General features: G+C 38.2%; 1 protein-coding gene across 1 annotated transcript in view; it reads left to right on the top strand.

The window, feature by feature from the left end:
• The window catches only part of alk (ALK receptor tyrosine kinase), a 481244-nt gene that overhangs the window by 115111 nt on the left and 356133 nt on the right, over window positions 1-10000 (top strand). The window lies entirely within an intron of this gene.

The raw sequence follows: 10000 nt of genomic DNA, 5'->3' as shown, positions 1-10000 counted from the left end.
TTGACTTATTAATTGCATGAAAGCTCAGGTCGTTCCCAATAAAGTGGCCAGCATGCATATAAGTGTTTAATGATACTAAAGGCCATTTTTAAATGATTAAACGCTCACCTGAGACCGTAACCTTACTGATTATCAGGACGGAATGTAAGCGTGCCTAAAATTAATTGTATTGCTTGGAGCTGTGTAGAGTAGATGCAGAGCATAAATAACAGTTTAGATCCATAAAAAAAGGCATATTTTGTCAGAAAAAAATTTATTTGAAAGTGTGAAAGTAATGAAAAGTGGCAATGAATAAACACCCTTGATGTTGAGCTTAAGAGTAACATGCCACGATACATCTTCTTTATATCGTCAGTTATTCATGTCCTGTCATAAGATATACACTTATTTATTTATTTATTTATTTATTTATTTATTTATTTATTTATTTATAGCTTCATGAAGTCATCTATGCGTATGTGTCACACGGATAATTTGGCAGTCGTGGCCTAATGGTTAGAGAGTCTGACTTGTAACCTGAAGGTTGTGGGTTTGAGTCTCGGGCCGGCCACAACTGAGGTGCCCGTGAGCAAGGCACCGATCCCCCGCAACTGCTCCCCGGGCGCCGCAGCATAAATGGCTGCCCATTGCTCCGGGTGTGTGTTCACGGTGTGTGTTCACAGTGTGTGTGTTCATTGCTGTGTGTGTGCACTTTGGATGGGTTAAATGCAGAGAACAAATTCTGAGTATGGGTCACCATACAGTACTTAGCCGTATGTCACTTCACTGTTTTTTCACTGTTGTTCAAATGAAACTATGCTAAGTAGAGACGAACCTCGTGTACTTTTGTCGATTGTGTCAATTAGTGATTTCATTTGCCGTGCGGTAATAATGTTAAAAAAAGAAAAGAAAAAAAAAAACATATACTGTGGTCTTATGATGCGAGGTTCAAGTAAAGTGTTATCGTCATTTCTCGCCGAGCCGTAACTAATTTCAAGAGAAACTTTTAGCATCATTGCAGATGTGGATTTTATTAAACGTTTAAACAGGACGCCGAGGCATGCAGTATGTATATACTGAAACGAAATGGTTAGAGCAAGGCTCATATAAATTGCTTAGGTGTAACAAAACACATGCATATACACACACTTAAGCAAAGGATTAACAGAGAGTGAAATACGTATAGTAAGGATACGATAAACATAAAATAAGAGGAGAGGGGAAATGGTGTGCATCAGGCAAAGCAAGATGTACTGTAAAGTGTCCAAATGTACAGTAGAGTGAGCAAGTGGCAATAGAAAAAGTGTGTAGTGACTCAGTGACACTGGGAATGGAGATGAACTGCCTTACGGGCTACTTAGGAAGCTAATAGCCTGCAGGTAGAATTGTTCTCTAGCTGGCTTTTCTGTGACTGGATGTGATACGAGAACAGTTTATGTCTGAGGTGATTTTGTGAGTGTTTTTCCAGCATTGTGTCTGGTATTTGATTTACCTCAGATAAAGGAAGTGTGAGCTCGGGAACTTTGCCAATTTTGATTTCTGTGCACTTTCAGGCTACAGAGTGGAAACAAAACAAACAAACCAAAACGTTCATGGATGCCGCTATGTTTTTCAATGCTTCCAAACAAGCTAGCTACAGTAGCTCACTGTGTACACATCAAGAGTGATATGTATTTATTTATCTGTTTGACTGTTTGAAGCCAAATACTGTGCTGAGTATTAAGGATATCTTATATAACATGAGATAGTGTCAGGACTCAGCCCGCACTTTGGCCACGTGCATTTGTTTACGTTCTTCGTCACGTTCTTTGTCTATTTAACCGTGCCGAGTTGCCTTGTGCAGAGTGGAATCTACTGTTGTCTTGTTCTGTTGTCCTGTCTTTAGTCCGTGTCATGTTTCGTGTCTTTTTGTTATTAAATCCCGTTTATTTTTGCTATCCCGCATTTGGGTCTGTTTTATCCCGTGTTCATGACAAATAGCTTGATCTTGATTGAATATTTTTATTAAACAGGAGATATCTTTATCTTTGATTGAATATTTAGGGGCACAGGTGGTTAAGGCTCTGGTTTGTTAATCAGTGGATCTGAATTCAAGCCCATCCCTGAAAAGCTGCCATTGTTGGGCCCTTGAGCAAGGCCCTTATCCCTCCCTGCTTCAGTGGCACTGTATCAAAGGTGCTCCTGTGCTCCTACCCCTACCACCTCAGTTGGGATAAGCCAAAAAAAAGAATTCCCCAGTGTTGTAATGTATATGTGGCTTCCATGCCCCTACTAATTTATTCACATTTTGTTGAGGGGACGAGGTCCTTTGGATGTTCCCAAGCACAGGTCGGTTGGTGTAGGTCTGTCGGAAGGCTGCCTGTTCTTCTTCTGTTTCTCTTCACACTCTAAGGAGTCTTACGGTTGTGGGCGCTGCAACTACTGTACCATACAGTGGGTTACTGATTCAGGTGGTACAGCAGTAGAAGTCGTGATAGCGACCAATTTAGTGGTTTAGAGTAATCAGGACTGCTGATTAGACATGGAGTGATTTAATGTCAAGTACAGATCAAGTGCTAGTACAGAACCATACTCACGGCTTTTCCTCTGTCCCAATCAGCCACAGCTGGACCATCATCTATCGTCTGTCCAAGATAAGTCAGAAACATTGAAAATGTTATTTTATATTATATTAATCTTTATCCATCTACAGGATAGGAGTTGTGAGATCGGATTGGGGTCACAAAACATTATCATTCTCAAAAGTGGGTGCATAAAGTTTAAGAACTGCTGATCTAAACCAGACTCCTGGAGTATCTGTAAGAAATAGAATCTCTGGGACTTGGAAACAAGCAGCTTAGCATTTATTATAAAAACCAGTCTGCAGTCGATGACAGAAATCTGGCTCTGTTCTGAATGACAAATAAATAAAACGTGGCTTAAATGCTTCTAGGATAATGGGGAAATATGAGCTAAACGGATAGGCGGAGCTCATGATTAGTGGACCGGTGATGTGTAGAGCTGTGAAGTCCTGAAAGACTGGGATGAGGCAAATTTAGTGTTAAGGATTTATCCCCTTTTAGCATATATAAACCTTGTCTGAGTTTTATTACAGTGCATTTTAATTCTTAATTCTGATTGGTCAGAAGGTGTTGCTTAATTTTTTTACTGCAACCGACTAAGCAAAGTAAAGGATGTGCTCATTTGAATATATATATATATATATATATATATATATATATATATATATATATATATTAAGCAAAAAATTAAGCAACATCTTCTGACCAATCAGAATTAAGAATTAAAATGCACTGTAATAAAACTAGCAATGATATGCTTGATAGGAGTTCCACACTAATAAGCAAATAAAAATATGTATTTCTATGGAAAAATTTATTGAAGAGTCTTTAGTGTAAGTCACTTTTCTATAGGAAGACAGAAGAGCAAAGGAACATGCAAGGAACACACTGTTTTAAGATGTTAATCAATTTTGTGGCTGTAAGAGTAACGTTATTTTGGGCATCACACCAAAAAAAAATAAAGAAGAAAAAGTGGACATTATTGCTAGACTGTTTGCCCTTTAGCAGAACACTGAAGCATGAGCCAGGTATAATTGGGCCCCCTTTTACCCGAAGATCACAAGTTCAGGTCTGAGGACTAGCAGAGGTTTATGTTATTGAGTCTGCGGCACAAGTGTCATTGCTCTGTGTGACCACAGTTCGGCCTTTGAGCAAAACTTTTAACTCCTAACCACTCAAGGGGCAGTGAAAAAGCTGACTATGTGAACCGACCGTGTAGAAAGTCTGCAAGAAGAGAAAAAATCCTTTGATGCAACATTAAGGCCAGTAAAGCTTTGCTTCAGTTCATTGCAGTGCATCTCATTTTGATTAGCTTCATCTTTCAAATTGGGGTTGTGACTAATTGAATGTGATATTTGTATCAAATATTGTTATTAATAGCAATTATAAGATTCAAAAGCATTTTTCACACACATGGAATTAAACATTGGAATGCACATGTATGCATCTTATATCTTAACTTATCATCGCAACTTTTCAAATGATTAAAGGTGGTCATTAAGGTCATTAAAGGTGGGGTTTCCGTTGTTTGAAAGCCAATGTTGACATTTGAAATCACCAAAACAAACACGCCCCTAACCCAAATGGGTCCCACCCCTGTTTTGATAGCTCCGCCCCACACATACACCAGACAAGTATAACCCAAGTATAACCCAGTCAAGTATTATGGCAGAACCTGCTGGGGCAGCTGACCGAGGGTATATTTTTATCAATAAATGAACTCAGTGAGGAATACTATGGTAATACAAATGTGTTTACCGTGAAAGGTTTATCTCCGTTTCACGCGGAAGACGTTCAGTTCTCTCCAGCGGTGGAAAGCTGATCTTATATTAACACATCCTACTTCTTGCCTTATCCTAAGCCTTTCTTCGCTTTCTTTCTATGTTTTTATCCGCCATGTCAATTTTAAAACCGCTTTTGCTAATGTCACACATGTGCACTGAACACTCTCTCACACATTGAAAAGACACGCCGCTTTATGCTCATTGGCTACACGTTAGTTTTGTTTTTATTTTGTTTAGCGACCCAGTGCAGTTTTCTGAAGCGGTGTAAAGAATGGATGGTTGAATGGATAGAAGGAGTCTACAGTGTCAGCACCTTTTCTTACAGTCAGTTAGATAGTGTTCCATCATGGGAAAGTCTTAAGTCTATAGGACTTTGCATTTTTCTTTGGACTTTGCTGGTTTAAAGTCAGTTTAAAAGTTTCAAGCATTCAGTCGTGCATTTTTAAGATATAACAATTACAAGATTCGTGGAAGAACGACCGAAAAAACAACAACGTTAGAATTATTTCTCCATCACCTGGTGTCAGAGGAATAAAAATTGTAAGCATTGTAATCAGTGATTTGAAAAATAAACCATTTTTGATAAAACCATTTTCATTGGAAATTTCATTGGAAACTTCAGGGTTGTTGATTTCACTTTCTCTGTATGCTACGCAAAATGCTTGTTTTATTTATGGCGCGTTGTTTTTTATCTAATTAATGTTTCTTTAGTTTTGCTCACAAACTACTGCAACAACAACAACAACAACAACAACAACAACAACAACAACAATAATAATAATAATAATAATAATAATAATAATAATAATAATAGATGTTTATTAATTAGACCATTATTAAAAAACAAACACATTTATGATTTATAATACTAAAATATTTAAAAGAACATTTTATGTACAAACAAATAAATAAATATGTAACACTGAAAAAGTGAAAAACACTTTTTACAGGTTTAAATATTACTATTAAATAAATTAACATCACTAATTAAAATTTATTAATAATTATATATTAATAACTATTAATAATTGCATTTTTAATCACATGATAGCTGCTTTACGTCTGCTTTTAATTCATATTATTATTTAGATGTAATAGAAAGATATCACTTATCAAATCGTATATGAAGATATTGATACATCATCGTCATACAGCATCATCAGTCCTGTATTGATGATAATGATAAGCAGTTTGGATAAAGCTGTTCACTAAAAGTGGATTGCTTCTCACCGCCAAGTCAGAACCACTTTCTTTGCTTGATTTAACATCATGACTTTCCCCAGCATAGCGAGACACGAAATAGGAAGTGACGTGTTACATTAGTTATGTTATTTGATACGAAGCAGATGACTTTCACACACTATTTGCTCGCCCGCTCGTTCTCATCAAGCAAACCCCAGAGCCCGGGCACTCATCTCTGTGAGCTTTTACACGACCAAATGTCTTGAACTCGCTGCGCAAATGGACTCAAGAAATGCCCCAAGAAATGCCCCAAGAAATGTTAAATTGTGATAAGACACCCGTTTATTTTTCCTTAAGTGCAGTTTTTAAAGAAAGTCTGTTTTAGGCACACAAAATGTATTTGAAAATGTCAGACCCTGAACTACACGCCCAGCTGAATTATTAAATGATAATAAAGGAAGATTGTGAAGCTTAAGGTCCCACTGTTGTCTTTCTGACAACGCCTAGAACATCCTGTGCTTTCGTTCCTGTGATGTGTACGTGGGGTGGTTGTAAGAGTGAGGTATTACTGTTAAAGTGTTTAAAAGTAGGCGATCTGTCACTGTAAAATGTCAGGTAGGATGAAATTTCTGTGGAAATCAGATGCGTGTTTAGTTGCACAGTGAGTACAGCATGTCAGGACGTTGCTGTACGCCGCATCGAGACGCTGAGGCCTGGCTTCGCTCGGCTCATCGCGTCATCCGACGATTCCTTAAGCCTGTAAATGATGGAAGCCGTTTGTCATTTTTATTGTCTAAAGGTTGCCTGTGGTGTCCCACGTGCTTTTATGTTGGAGTGGAATATGTTTGCTTCAGGACAGATCAAGCAACAATAATAAAGAAAAAAATTCTTCAAGGCACGATTGAGAGGGATTGGGTAAACATGCGGATCGTTTATTAATGAGCACAGCAGGATGTAATTCATAACCCATTGCATTCTTCTCTTTTTTGCACTTTCATTTATCTCGAACATCTATCTCCAGTGAGCAAGCCAGAGGCGACCGTGGCGAGGAAAAACTCCCTGAGATGATATGAGGAAGAACCAGACTCTGAAGAGAACCTCATCCTCGTTTGAGTGACACTGGACAGTAAATAACGTAAATGTAAATAATGTCCTTACTGCAACGGCCGCACAGTACACGGCCTCTTGAACATTTCTTTCTTGAATTCACACTCATCCTGAGACATAAGATTAATATGATGATATTTAAGATTCAGGCGGGGTGCGTCCTCTGTGTTGAGACCATCATCGATAGAAAGAGAGACATAAATCTGTTTAGAATCAGCGATTCTTTCATCTGCCGTTTTATGAAGAAATGACAAAGACGTCCTTGCTGGCATTTTTATTAGTTATGACCTTTGCGAATGTGCTTTCTTGTTAAAAGCATCGCCTTCTGTGTAGTCATGCCCACCAATTAGATGCAGAGAATATGTGTAGCGGATAGGGCTAAGCTTTGAAATTAGAAAGCGTGAATAGTGATATGTGAAAAGATTGAGGACGAGGTATACATATCATGAGTAGGCGCAGCACAATACATGACTCGATGCTAGAGGAAAATGTGTTATGAGCGCAAGTGAAATGAAGGTTCACTTTTTTTTATTAAAGCTGTGTTTTTTACAATGACCATGACAGTTTTTTCAATACATTTAATAAGTATCCTAAACTCTTAACGCACCAACACACCTAAAACACACAATTGGCAAAACAGTTAATTTCATGCTCAAAATCACACATTGTAAACTCAACCCCAAAACTAATTTTCAAAATACAATAATAAAGTAACACAAAACACTATGTCAACAAAACACTGCAAACATGTTTCAAAAGCAAATAATTATTCAAAACACTAACACAACAGTTCTCTTCCAACAGGAACATTTAGTCAATCATAACACAATGACAAAAAAAAAAAAAAAACACTATCATCAGCTGAAATTACAGAAACTGCATTATTTTATGTGTCATGTCTGCCCTTATACAATCAACAGTATATTGTATTGATCATAGCATCCACTGCATCCAGGAGGGACATTTGGTCATGTGGACGATGGTCAAAAAACTTCCATCTTCAGGCTGAGGGACAAAATACAGTTACATATTAGAGACCGGAGGCATACAGTCACACTACTGTACAGTAATACAGTAAATGGTAAAATTATTTACACTTTGCTGTAGGAGAAGCAATATCCTACCTGTTGGTTTTTCTGAAAATACGGACAATGGATGCCACTGTGTCCCTGCTGAGATTTGGCTGTACTCGTTCACCAGCCTCTCTGTATGATAGCCCGTGGTTTATGACATGGTCAATGATAGCACAGTAGCTCTTATTTGATCAGTTATCCTAGCTCTGGTCCTTCTTTGAGTGCCACCACACATTCTAACTCCTCTCCTTGTCCTTGTCCTTGCCCCACTCCTCTCCCTTATCCTGGTGCTCGTCTTCCTTCTTCCGCCTTTCTTTCTTTCTTTCTTTCTTTCTTTCTTTCTTTCTTTCTTTCTTTCTTTCTTTCTTTCTTTCTTTCTCTCTCTCTCTCTCTCTCTCTCTCTCTCTCTCTCTCTCTCTCTCTCTCTCTCTCTCTCTCTCTCTCTTTGTGTTGCTCTATATTGTTCCTTTTCCACACAAGATCAGCCCAAAGAGTCCTCTTTTAGAACATATGATCATGCGATTGAAAAAAACCTCACCACCTGAGTGTGGTTCCTAGATGGGAATCAGCTGCGATTTATATATTTGCATAACTGCAATAAGCTGTTTCTCATTAGCAATGGAATAAAATACAGGGAATATATTTGTGTTTCAATTCCCAATATGAACAGCTGTTCACTTTGACTTTAGCCTATATAAGTTATGTTTAGAACATGATGTTATCTGTTCTGACATACTGTGTGAAAGCATTTGGACATTTGACTGTAAAATTACATTGTTCTGGTCTTGGTTGAGCTTGTGTGTAAAAGAAGTTCAAGCATTTTAAATTTGTGTTAACTGTATGTATTTTGTATCAAAGTAACAAGAATTGTATTAATTGTATAGCCTACAAAGACGGGTGTTGTGCTAACTGTGTTAAGAGTTTAGGAAACTTGTTAAATGTATTGAAAAAACTGTCATAGCCATTGTAAAAAAACTGTAAGACTAGAGGATCTCATCTGGCATTTAAGATTTTTGCTGCCGTGTAAAATGATCCTAATAAAATATTTCCTAATGTGCATTGGGTGTAGGGTGTAGAATGAGCTGTACAGGGCGTACGGTGTAGTGAGTAGTGTATAGATTGTGGTGTGTATAGGCAGTATATAGAGAGTAGTGTGTATAGTGTAGGGAGTAGTGTGTAGGGAGTAGAGTGTAGGGGTAGTGTATACGGAGTGTGTAGGTAGTCATGTGTAGTGAATAGGATATAGAGTGTAAGGTATACTGTAGCATGCAGGATAGAGTGTATACAGAGTAGTGTGTACAGTGTTGTGTGTATGGTGTAGTGTGTACAGTGTAGTGTGTACAGTGTTGTGTGTAGGGTGTAGTGTGTACAGTGTAGTGTGTACAGTGTTGTGTGTAGGGTGTAGTGTGTACAGTGTAGTGTGTACAGTGTTGTGTGTAGGGTGTAGTGTGTACAGTGTTGTGTGTATGGTGTAGTGTATACAGAGTAGTGTGTACAGTGTTGTGTGTATGGTGTAGTGTATACAGAGTAGTGTGTACAGTGTTGTGTGTATGGTGTAGTGTATACAGAGTAGTGTGTACAGTGTTGTGTGTATGGTGTAGTGTATACAGAGTAGTGTGTACAGTGTTGTGTGTATGGTGTAGTGTGTGCAGTGTTGTGTGTATGGTGTAGTGTATACAGAGTAGTGTGTACAGTGTTGTGTGTATGGTGTAGTGTATACAGAGTAGTGTGTACAGTGGTGTGTGTATGGTGTAGTGTATACAGAGTAGTGTGTATGGTGTAGTGTGTACAGAGTAGTGTGTACAGTGTTGTGTGTATGGTGTAGTGTATACAGAGTAGTGTGTAGAGTGTTGTGTGTATGGTGTAGTGTATACAGAGTAGTGTGTACAGTGTTGTGTGTATGGTGTAGTGTATACAGAGTAGTGTGTAGAGTGTTGTGTGTATGGTGTAGTGTATACAGAGTAGTGTGTACAGTGTTGTGTGTAGGGTGTAGTGTGTACAGTGTTGTGTGTATGGTGTAGTGTATACAGAGTAGTGTGTACAGTGTTGTGTGTATGGTGTAGTGTATACAGAGTAGTGTATAGAGTGTTGTGTGTATGGTGTAGTGTATACAGAGTAGTGTGTACAGTGTTGTGTGTAGGGTGTAGTGTGTACAGTGTTGTGTGTATGGTGTAGTGTATACAGAGTAGTGTGTACAGTGTTGTGTGTATGGTGTAGTGTATACAGAGTAGTGTGTACAGTGTTGTGTGTATGGTGTAGTGTATACAGAGTAGTGTGTACACTGTTGTGTGTATGGTGTAGTGTATACAGAGTA

This window comes from Tachysurus fulvidraco, chromosome 12, assembly GCF_022655615.1.
Source record: "Tachysurus fulvidraco isolate hzauxx_2018 chromosome 12, HZAU_PFXX_2.0, whole genome shotgun sequence".
Lineage (NCBI taxonomy): Eukaryota > Metazoa > Chordata > Actinopteri > Siluriformes > Bagridae > Tachysurus > Tachysurus fulvidraco.
This window is presented reverse-complemented; position numbering and strand designations above follow the sequence as displayed.